Here is a 12,142-nt window from a genome sequence, read left to right on the forward strand (position 1 = left end):
GCATTCATTGATTTCTCCACAGCGTTCGATAAAGTAGATCGGGGAACGCTGTGGAGAAAATTGGCGATGCTGGGCCTCCCCTCACACCTGTTGGAATTGGTGCGGGCTCTGCACACTGAGACCTGGTGCAGGGTCTTAATGGGGGGTGAAAGGGGGCTTTCGGCCAAAATTCCAGCTCAGAATGGCCTTAAACAGGGTTGTCTATTGGCGCCCCTGTTATTCTCCTTATATACAACTGACCTCCCTGCTGCTGTGTCCCTCAGCGAGGGGATCGCTCCATCGATAGGAGGGGTGCCAATGGCCTGCCTGATGTATGCCGATGATGTATTATTGCTTGATTTAACACCCGTGGGACTGGCAAATCGGCTTCAGGCTTTGCAGGGTTTCGCCAGGGAGCACTATATGAAGATCAATACCAATAAAAGTAAAGTGATGTGTATTGCTGGTCGAAAGAAATGCCGTTCCACAGACTTTCGTTGGGCCATCGGAGGGCACAGATTGGAGGTTGTTACTTGTTATACCTTTTTAGGGAAAATATTCTCGGCCAATATGAGCGAGAGTCTTCATATAGAGCATTGCTCTCGCAAAGCTCTCGCCCATGGCAACGGGTTAAAGTCCCTATACCTGGCAACGGGGAGAAGACATTTTTCTAGTCTCTTGGAAGTATTTAGAGCTAAAATCCCCGCAACCATTTTGTATGGTATAGAAATAATTGAGTTAAAATATTGGGACTTTTGCAACAAGACTGAGGGAAAACTCCTTAGATCCCTCTCGACTCTTAATAATGCCTGTTCGCTGGCCGCCTGTAGGCTGGATTTTGGACTCAGGAGTGCCTGGGTGCAGGGTCTATGCGCCTTAATAAGGTGGGTAGCCAGTCTGGCTAGAGCGAGAGAAGGAACCTTGCGAGCTTTGCTCAAAAAAGAACTTTTGGGCAATTTCAAGGAGTTCTCCAAACTCGTTGCCAATTTCAGAAGGGCTGTGAAAATTTTGGGGCTGGAGGAAAGCGCACTGTTCTCCTACACTCCCACGCAGTTAAAACAGGCCCTTAAGGAGGCTTCATGGGAGTACTGTTTCTTAACCGATAAAAAAACAGTTGGTGACAAAAGGAACGTGGAGTCGTTAATCTCCTCCTATAGGTTGAAACAGCCCCAACCATACGCCCTGTGGAATTTACCACATGGCATACGCAGGTTCTGGTTTTTATTACGGTATGACTTAATCCCTCTTAATGTGCTGTTGTCCAAATGGCATGGCACCTCGCCGTTGTGCAATTTATGTAAATTGAATAACCAGGACTGTATGCATGTACTTTTGATTTGTCCTATGTTACGTAGCTTGCGCAACCGATGGCTTAAAGTAATCTGTCTACGCCTCAGCATCGTCACTTTTCAAGACTTTCTTCATGCACTTTATTGCCCACCAAATGAAATGTTCTGTGCCTATGTTTTTAACTTTTTTAAAGGATTTTTAGCTATTTATTAATTTTCTGGAAGGTGGTCCTGGCCTGGGCTTTTGGGACTGATGGTTTGCAGTGCACCTATCTCGATTTGTATAGTATGTTTTTACAATTCTTGTATTCTATTGTCTTGTGTTTTATGTATATGTTTATGTGGCCCTCTTTTGAGAGCCAAAACATAATAAATAAAATTTGAATTTAGTAGTGGGGCTTAAACCCGCCCCTCTTCTCTATTGGCTGGCTTCCTAAACGGTGGCCAGCCATTGGAGAAGAGGTTTGTCTTTCAATTTAAGCCCTGTCTTTTTTCAGATTGGGGGGTCGTGTTTTTTCGGTTCTTTCTCTCTGTGACGTCCTCAGTCCAAAACACGCACCAGTCTGAAAAGGACGGGGCTTACAGCTTTCTGCTGCCCGTCTCACGGTCTCCTTCGCCTCCTCCTGGATCAGCGCAACTTCTCCAGGCCTTCCTAGCCTTCCCCTCCCCCAGTGGCGTTTCTTCCCACCATGCACCCTTTTCCCCCTGGGTAATCTCACTATCCTCTATCAAACAGCACACCTGTCGAACTGTTAGAGGCCCCTACCCTCCTCACCACCCCTCGGGTGCTGGCCGATCACCTCTCCCGGTCACGCGCCTCTCACTTCCTCCTCCTTCATCCTCCGCATGCCGCCCTCTTCCTTCGGGGGTCCTTGCATGGCCCCTCGTCCACCGCTTCGGTTCCTGCCCTGGCACTTCGCTGCGGCCCCCTCAGCAGCGTCTCCCCCTTTTTTCTTTACCCCCTTTCTCTGTCTCCAGCACTCACGGCCGCCGTCGCCGTTCCCTCATCACACGTGCGTGACCACGATGGGCAAAAAGCAAAGAGGAAGAGGAGAAGCGGGAGGAAGAGCGGGCGCCCCCCGAGCTGGGCAGAGGCAGCAGGGGTGCCCACGCGGAGATGAGACCCGCCACGCCCCACACGCTGCTCTATCAGGGCTTTTCCAAGGAGGGGCAGGGTCAGTCCACGAGGAGAAGCGAGAGGAAGAGCGTGGCCCTCCTGAGCCGGGCAGAGGCAGCAGGGGCACCCACGCGGAGATGAGACCCGCCTCGCCCCACACACGCACGCTGCTTTATCAGGGCTTCTCCAAGGAGGGGCAGGGTCGGTCCATGTACCTGCAGAGGCGGAAGCTGGAGACCCCCGAACACAAGTTTCAGCACCCCCTGCTGTCATCCTGGGAGTATGGATGGAGGCTAGGTGAGAGGGGGGGACCGCATATACTCAAAATTCAAAAATTGGTAAATTCAACACCCTGAACCTCGAGTTCCAAGATGGCCCTCAATTGTAGCGTTTCTGGTTGAAATACATTAGTCTCCTTTTTGTGTTTCAGCTACAACCCTGCCGTGACGCTTTACGTAGAACACGTTCGACCACGGCTGTGAACTGTCTCCTTTACTGCCAGGTTTTAAGCCAGGAGTTTTGCACAGTCGGAGCTGTGGATAAGAACAGCAGGGATGGGGACCCCGGGTATTGTTTAAAGGGAGGCTTTTCTGAATATCTTTTTGTATGTGGGGTCTTAGTATAGTGGCGGGGAGAGAAAGCTCACTACTTCTGCAGGAAGGTCGGAACGTTTAAGGGTTAGAGGTCGAGATGGCGTACTAGCAGTGCCACAGTTGAAGTGACCAGGCAGGCCATGAGTACTTATGAGTGGGATCACAAAGCAAGCGCGACAGTCAAGTCTTAGCTTTTCTAGATAATGTGCAGAGTGTAAGGAGGCTTGCAGCAGTTTGGGATCCGAGTGCTCTGATTAGATTAGGTTGTGAAAGACTTATACTGGAGTCGGGTAGGGAGGGGCATGCTACCAGTCTTTTCCGTGTAGAAGACCTGCCATCTCCCAGAATCTAACGAGTGGAACTCCCATGGCTTTCCAGTAGGAGGGTGACCAATCACGAGGGGATTGTAGAGACGTGAGAGGCTAAAGATTGCTGGGTAGAAACATCTGTGTTCAGTGCTTTAGAGTTGTCTAAGAAGCCCTCCTTGCATCACATTTATGTTTTGCAGTTTTATATAGGGAGAACTCGACACGAAGGTTTTGGAGCGCTCTACATGAGCAACAGTTAGTTACATTACAGAAGGACATATTCATTTTTGGGAGACATGGGGGTGATTAAATAAGTGGACCAGAATCATAGAATATTGAGTCGACGAGGATACTCTAACCTGATTCCCCAGTTCCAGTTCCAAAGTTGGAAGCTCTGGTCATTACGCCACACCCTCCCTAAGTAACAGTTCAGCTTCGTGACAATGCCTTGTTCAGCGATGCTATGTTCCCCATGTTTTCGTTGCCTTCAATATTGGCATGTGTAGTGGACTGAGAGGAAATGTCGTTACAAGGACACAGATCTAGAAGTCGGACCAGTCGTTCATATTAGGAAACACAATCATTCTATAAAAACTGCCAAAGTGGAAGCGAGTTAGCAACATCCTTCACACTTGCAAGAGAGGGTTGAATCCCTGGTTGTATTAATAACAGTTGATTCTCTCTAACAGACAATTTGAATATTTCTCGAGATAGTCTGTTATTCCCCAGGAAATCCATGCAGGTAGTCTTCAAGACTTTCCTTGGAACTTTAGCAATGCTAGTCAGGTTAGAAAAGTATGCTGGTCATACCAAGTCAGCCACAAAAATGTTAACATAATTAAGCCATGGTATACGTGACTCCCCTTGCAGTTTAAGACAGTCATTTATCACGTCCCGATTGAGGCCAGTGGAGGGAATAGAACAAACCTTGTACCATAATAAGACCGGATGTATTTTGATTATATTTGATAAATACGGCATTCCAAGTTCTGCATGGCAGATGTACGTAGCCATACTGTTAGGGACCGCTAGAAGATACCTTAAAAATACGTTCTCCAATGACTGTAAAGGTTGCACATCTGCAATGCTCCAAATCCCGCCTCCATATATGGCTGTTAAAATACATTTAGCGTTATACATTTTTATCAATTCAACAATAGGTTGTTTTCCCAGCTTTCTAGCAAAATTCACAAAAGCCGACTAAGATTTTGCGAAATTTTTGTTACCTCGCTGTTAAAGCGTTTATCCACGAACCCCTTTTTCGAAAACAATTCACAGGTATGAAAAATAATTGGCAAATTCCAGCTTTTTGTTATTAATGAAAACATTGATACTTGACGCTGTTCTTGCCGCATTTCATTACATATGTTTTAGTAATATTACCCTGGAGGTCCAGATTTGACATAAAAGTAGCAAAGCTAGTGACAACTCTTTGCAGCCCTATTTGTGTGCGGGATAGTAGAACGGCATCGTCCGCATATAATAACGCTGCGATTGGACGGTTACCGATTCGAGGGGAATCCTGACATTCCATGGTTAATACTGTACCCAAGCCGTTTATGTACAGAGTGCCTTACCCACTTTCTAACAAAGAATTTGTAACTACACTCCCCTGCACTGCCATATCGAACACTGGCCTGCGCATCTTGGTACAGTTGCCTTAAAAAGTTAAGTTGGGAGTCCACACCCATACCACCTAGGATGCACCAAAGCTTGGGGTAGGTAACGCAGTCGAATGCCGAACTGAAGTCGACAAACGCCAAGAATAGATTTCCGCGTTTGGCTTGTATGAATTTGCCCCAGATTAAATTTAAACTTAGGCCTTGTTCAATCGTACCTAAACTTTGTGGGAAATCGTATTGCAGTTCCGTAATTATACCCATCTCATCGGCCCATGTCTGAAATCTATTTAAAATAATTCGGCCGGCCACTTTCACATACGCATCCAGAAGTGAAATTAGTCTGTAACATACCTGTTCATTGTGATCTCCTGTTTTTTAAAATGGGTACGAGAATTGACTCAGACCATGTTGTGATAAACCCCTGCTTACAGCAGGCTTTTAAAACGGACGTTAAGAGTGTGCTCCATAGAAAAGGATTAGATTTATATAAATACAAAGGAACACTATCAGGCTGGTGAGATTTCCTTCCCTTGCTTGCGTTAATTGCATTTATAACTTCCTCGACAGTGAAACCAATGTCTATGGGGAGGAAAGTCAGAGGCTGAATTCCAAAATCATGTTGACAGATATCACGATCACTAAAGGAATATAGCTTGGAAAAATGTGTCACTCATTGGTCTTCACTAATACTTGGTCTCCTTGCGGTCTTTAAGAGAGGTTCCATACACCTCTCTGGCCAACTTTCAGCCTGGTCTCCAAGAGGTTTTTGTAAAACTTTTTTTCAAAGCTACATGGGCGTTAGAACAGTATCAAACCAGCCCGTCTTAGCAATGTGGTTTTTTTTACGTTCAACTGATAAGTTTTTCTTAATCACCGAAGATCTGCTGAGACAAGAATTAAGAATATCAGAATTAGCAGCAGTCTCGTCTAGACAAACTGCGAATGCAGATTCGCAATGCCTTAAAAGGGTCTTGATAAACGATAAAGAATCTATTCCAGACCATTTCATAGTGTATCCATTACATTTATTAATAGCAATGTCCTGTACAAGATGTTTAGTATTAACTTTTCTAATTGACATGTTAATTGGTAATTCTAGAATAATGCTAATAGGAAAGTGGTCACTAAAAGCAACGTTGTGCATTATATATTGCTTAGTCTACTTGAATATCTATTAGACACTAGGACAAAATCGATAGTGGTACACAACCCCCGTCCATGAAAAGTAAGGCTAAATGGCACTGGAGGTAAGCATAATTCATTGGTAAAACCCATATCTGCAGAATTCTTGATGGTACTGAATTGATCCCCAAATGAAGTGTGCGAAAAGTGAGTGGCATCCATCCCATCCTCTGTTATTAGACCACAATTACCGCTTTCCGAATGAGGGCATAATGCTGTGTTAAAGTCCTCTCCCCAGATTATTTAGATATCCTTGTTAATCTCCATTTGCATGTTATGTAATTCCTTCTGTAGCGTTTTTAAAACCACATCTGACTGTTGTTTTGCGCAATATTATAGAAATTCAGAAGTACAGTACAATGTGTGTTGTCAGTGTGCAATTTTAATAACTGGTAGTGGAAATTTGAGCTGTAAATCTAGTTTTTAACAATCAATCTGTACGAAACAGACATTAACCTCCCTTCTTCCTCCCGTGACTATATGGTATGTTTTATAGCCATTGATATGCAATGCGCTATTCACCGAGGTTTCCAGAAAGCACAGTAGGTCATACGCTTCCACAAAGTCGATCCAAGCAGGATTGGAGAGTTTAGCATGCAGACCTGCCACATTCCAAAATAGGGTTGTGCATAAACCTCTACTGCCATCTCACTGATTACTATCCCCTTTCAGATTTTATCTGTGGCTGTACCAGTGTAATAATCATCCAATAACCTAGGATTGTGGGATGGGACAAAGATATTTTTATCATTCCTTTCCTTCTCTTGAATATTCAGTATAGTGCTATCGCTATACAGATCTATATAGTTATTGTCGTCAGCTTGTGGCCTAGTATGACGAGGGGAACAGGGGCTAATTGCATTGTTTGTAACACTTGTAATTTTGATAGGAAGTTCCACAAAGTCACACTGGGTTGGTTTCAGAGCAATGGTTGTCTTTGCTTCAGCTACTTTTAGGTCTACTCGACTACCCAAAATAGCCAGTCAGTCAATATCTTCTAGTTAGGGGAGTATACCAAATCTGTTTGTGGGTATGCAAGATGGGTACAATGGAAATCCAGGAGAACCCCTCACTTTTGGGTATGTCTGCGTACGATTCAGAGGGGGATAAAAGTAGCCAAGTTGTAAAACATTAATGTCCCTGGTCATAACACAGTCATTACCCAGTCTCGAGAGAAGCTCATATATCAATTGTGGTGTGCTAAAGGTCAAAACGATGCAGTCACCTGGGAGTATTTTAGCCTTTATCCCCACCCACCCAACTCTTCTGGCCATTTTAAATTCTTCAAATAGAACCTCTGTTAGCCCGGTTTTGTTACAGAGCCAAAAAAGAGCCTGATTTCTAAGCTCTTCCCATGTTTTGTATGACTGTGATCAAATTTGAGGAACGTTCGTCAAGACAATAGTGTATGGAGTGGCTGCCGGAGGCAGATCCAGCCTAGTGCCCGCCTCATCTTGCTTAATTAGACGGGGGTGACCTATGGTCAGATTTAATCCGGGATCTGGTTGGGAGATTACCCCTACAGAGTTCTGGCAATGGCCAGTCCTTTTACTTGTAGATGCTATCAATTGACTATGGCCTAACATTGTTTGTCTATTGTTATGGCGTTTTAATGAACCTTGATTGGCGTATGGCTCAGTATTAGGAGCTCTACTAGTTAAATGGCCAACCTGGGGGGAGTGGGGGTGCAAAGAATCCTTACTTGAATCTGCTACTAGAATCAGTGAATTTGTTGTAGCATTATCAAGATAATCAGTTGTGCCTTTCCTCAAAATGTGTTCAATGGCTGTTACCCCTGTCAATAAATTCTCTGGAGCATCTACAAATAATTTTTGAAGACCATCTATTTTAAGAGAAAATTTGTCATAGTCCTCATTAAGAGTATTTTTACAGGTAGCCAACACTGGTTGCCCTCCACCCCCCCCTTATCAAATTTGGACTTATTAGCTTTCTTTTGTTTCTTCCCTGATACATTTGACCTAATTGTATGTGTATATTTACCCAGTGTCACTGGTGGTGCCTCAGGATTTCTAGGATGCTTTGAGGGAGGCTGGGTTTCGTGTTGCTGATCGGACACATGGATGTAATCAGACAGGTCCCGCACACACCCAATAACATGAACTATTGACTTTGATTTAATTATATCATTAGTGAGTGATGGCCTCATGACTAAACACTCTGAATGCGTGGGCCCTATAACTCCCTCTCCTGCTTTGATTTAACGTTTCTTCTTCTCTGTGCACTTGTTTTTCTATTGCTCCCATGGCTCCCGATAAATACTTCGTTAGGGAATTATGTGTCCTTCCTGCAGCCTTTGACACGTTTCAGCTTTCCTTTTACCCATTATTTCTTTATTCCTACTTAGTCTTACTTGAGCAGATCTGGGCTTAGATTCTTCCAAGGTAGGGTATATGGGTATAAACCCCCCCGGATCTAATCTAGCAGGATCAGGTAGCCTAATACTTTCAAACTGAAAGGGGACCAAACACTTTGTACCAAACAATTATCTTAAAAAAAAAAAAATGTAGAAGAGACTATGTTGAATTCCAAAGACCCCGGAAATGCACAGTATGCAGTAAGTTAATGCAGAGTCTGAAAAGGCTGGATACCGTCCCGAACAATGCTGGAATATTTATGTGGACTCACCTTCAAGTAAAATTAATCCTCTGCAAAGATGTCAATAGTATGGCCCAGCCCGGCCGATTTCGGTCTAGGATGGACCCGTGGGCACACTCCACGCTGCGGGACCACTGAGTTGATCTAATAGCATCGGGTGGCCCCTCCTCCTGTTCCTCCAGGGGTCTGTTACAAAATCAAGGTGAGGGGTTCCTGAGACCAGCAGGGTCCGTAGTCAAAATGCTAAGTGTTAGTTTCCCGCGATGCGGGACACCCACGTTAATCTTATAGCCTCGGGTGGCCCCTCCTCCTGTTCCTCCAGGGGTCTGTTACAAAGTGCAAGGTGCAGGGTTCCTGAGGCCAGCAGGGCCCATAGTCAAAATGGCAAGCATTAGTTTCCACACCATAATATCTACTCCTTCCAAGCTCTCTGCCACTGTCGGTCCCTCCCTGCTCCAGACTCATCTTTGGGTCCCTGGGTCCAGAAGCCGAGGCTTTCACGCAGCCCTCTGCCCATCCCCTGGCCGCCTCCCTGGAATGTCACCGCCGAGCTACAACCCGAAGACGGAGGCGGAGTTCTTTAAGTGTGACAGCACGTGCCCCTGGGAGGAGCTTCGCATTATCCAATTCCTCAGCTTAAAATACAGCAGCTACTCATTTCAGTTCATCATACCCGATTTTGGTTCAGTCCGTTTATTACCGAAGGGCCTTGATGGGTTTATATAGCGTTCGACTGCAACTGTTTTTGGCAAATTTTTAAATATTAGGTATCTTTACAGCTGGCCAAACGCTTCACTTTATAGTGTAGTCCCGCTTCTGTTACAAGCGCTTTCATTTATAATGGTCCCAGTGCTAAACCTCATTTTTTTTATCCTTTAGGCAGTGCTGCAGCTGTGTCTGTTCCCAGTGCTGCTTCTCTGGTCCCAGTGGTAATAACTCATTCTTAATCCTCTAGACAGTGCTGCAGCGTTGTCTCTGTTCCTAGTGGTAATTCCACATTATTGGTCTTGTAGCCACTGTGCTAGCTGCTTCTTTGGTCCCAGAGGCAATTCCTTATTCTTAGTCCTCTAGGTAGTGCTGCAGCTGCATATAGGAACCTCAATTGACCACATAAGGCACTGTTTTTATTGGAAGTGAGATGCACAATAAATAATAATGGTGCATGTTTAACACAAGAGCTAACAAAAACCTTACTTTCGAAAGATACAAATGGAAACATATGCTCAGTTGCAATCTTTCACTTTATAATTGTATTATGGTTGCAGTACCTTATATAGCTAATAGACGTCCCTTTACAACTCCACAGGGACACCTAGTAACAGCCTTTGGTACTGCACCCTTTCCTTGCTTTGTGGATTTTCTTTTATTCCTTATGCTACTGCTCGGATATGTTTGACAAACAAATCTAACAAACAATATAATTTGTAATGGTTTCACTAATGTGAGACCTATTGCATTGCTGGTTAGTGCTTGCATCACTTTGTAGCATATGAAATTGTTAATTAAAAAAATATATATGTATAACTATAAAATCTGTTGACTTCTATAAATTAAATTAGGCACTAGTAATATTTTCAACTTGTTTGAAATAGGGATTTTAATTCAGTATTTCGAAAATACCACTTGTTTCAGATACATTCTGAACTGAAAAAAACTGACAACCAAAATTACAACTATACACTAAAAGTTTTAGGCCCTCATTACATTTCTAGTTGTGAATCTTCCATTTTTATTTATCAAATAATTAATTTTACACAAAGAACCACTACAACATAGTTTCATTTTTCTCTTGTAAAGTTTTTTGGGGGGAAAAGTACATGCAGTAAACCTACAGAAAAAGTTTGATAAAACTGTCAACACTAGGTGCACTGAAAATGTAAATCTTTAATAACTGTAAATGTGAAATTCTTTGAAATGTTTAGGCTAAAAAATATGTTGGTATCCTCAGCTTTATTTGTGGGAGAAGTCAGAGTACATACAGCAAACAGAAGTATGAGTGATGTGTGGCCACAAACGAAGCACTAGTATGTGCTGACAAAAACAGAGATACATCAGGAACAAAATAAACCACAAAGCAACATGCTAAAGTTTAGTATATCACTTAGTCTTTAAGCAATAAAAGTATAATTTGAAAAGCTCTTATCTTCCCATTTAAATTTAGATTTTTGTATAGTTGTTTAGATTGTGCATTAAACTTGTTAATGTAATATTGGGTAGTTAAGGTTCAAATCACAGAAATTGCTTAAGCAGGGGTCAGAAAGCTTCCAACAGTGACTTAGTGAGGGTCCACAGAAGTCAAAAGGTGAATATTGCTTTTCTACATCAATGGCACTTTAGGGGAATTTGACATTGAATTTCAATTTTCATAAATGTGATACATTTATTGCAAAATTTTAAATTATTGACCACATTTGATTTAAAATATAAGAATGTTTACTTGAAAATATGCAATCGTTTATCATTACTTAATAATGTTGTTAAAGTTTTTTCGTTTACGGTTTTGTTCTTTTTTAATTTAATATGGCATGAGGAAGCAGAATGGTATATCTTCAAAACAGTTGAAGATTGCTTTTCATTATTTTAAAGATGTTTTAGTCAATTGCTCACTGCCAATGAGTTACTTTGAATGAGAAAACTGATTTCATTTTCAGTCTGCATACATTCAAATCCTTTTATGTTTTATAAGAAAACAGTTATATTCATAAAATATGCTACATGCCTCTTAACCTTTGCAATTGCCACTCCAAGGCCATCACTGAAAAAACAGTTAGGGGGCTCATTGGAACTATGCATTCAGCAGGAACACTGCTGCTCAGTAGTATTTAACTCTGAAAATCCACCTGTTTTAAGCAGGTAAAGCCTCTGTGACAAATAGCAGTGAAAACTAAAATCAGTACTGTAACTCCAACTGCCACCTGTCAATCCTCAACCAATAATAATCCTCATTATTTTCCTATTTCTAGAATTATCAGCAATTGTACATTTAGAGGTGGGGATGGCGGTATGAAGGGCATTTGCTTTAAATACCAGAGATTTTAACAGGTCTCTCAAATCGAGGATTTAGTTGCTTTATCTTTTGCAAGGCTTCTACTAGGCAAACCTGACAAAGCATTAACAGGTCACTGTCCACTGTGAAAACGCAAGCTTTGCTTACAACTCAAACTATTCCTGCTTTGCAGTCAAAAGAAGGTACTTGATGTAGAATATTTAAAATGAACTTTAAACAAAGTGGAATATCTATGTAGGTCATGTGCGATACAACAATGAATATAGAGAGATCCAGAGGTGAAACAGTAAATGTAAAGAGGCTGGCATAAAAAATGTACATAGGGGTCTTTGCTGTGACATGGACATTAATGCATGAAAAGCCACATCAACATTTCATACAAACTTAGGCGAAAGCACATTTATGATGACTGTGGTATAATTAGTCCTT

The 12,142-nt window shown here is 42.6% G+C and overlaps 1 protein-coding gene across 12 annotated transcripts in view; it reads right to left on the reverse strand.

The window, feature by feature from the left end:
* LOC147732987 (protein 4.1-like) overlaps positions 1-12,142 on the reverse strand; it is a 586,946-nt gene that overhangs the window by 270,819 nt on the left and 303,985 nt on the right. The gene's annotated exons all lie outside the window — the stretch shown is intronic.

This window comes from Lissotriton vulgaris, chromosome 2_1 (assembly GCF_964263255.1).
Source record: "Lissotriton vulgaris chromosome 2_1, aLisVul1.2, whole genome shotgun sequence".
NCBI lineage: Eukaryota > Metazoa > Chordata > Amphibia > Caudata > Salamandridae > Lissotriton > Lissotriton vulgaris.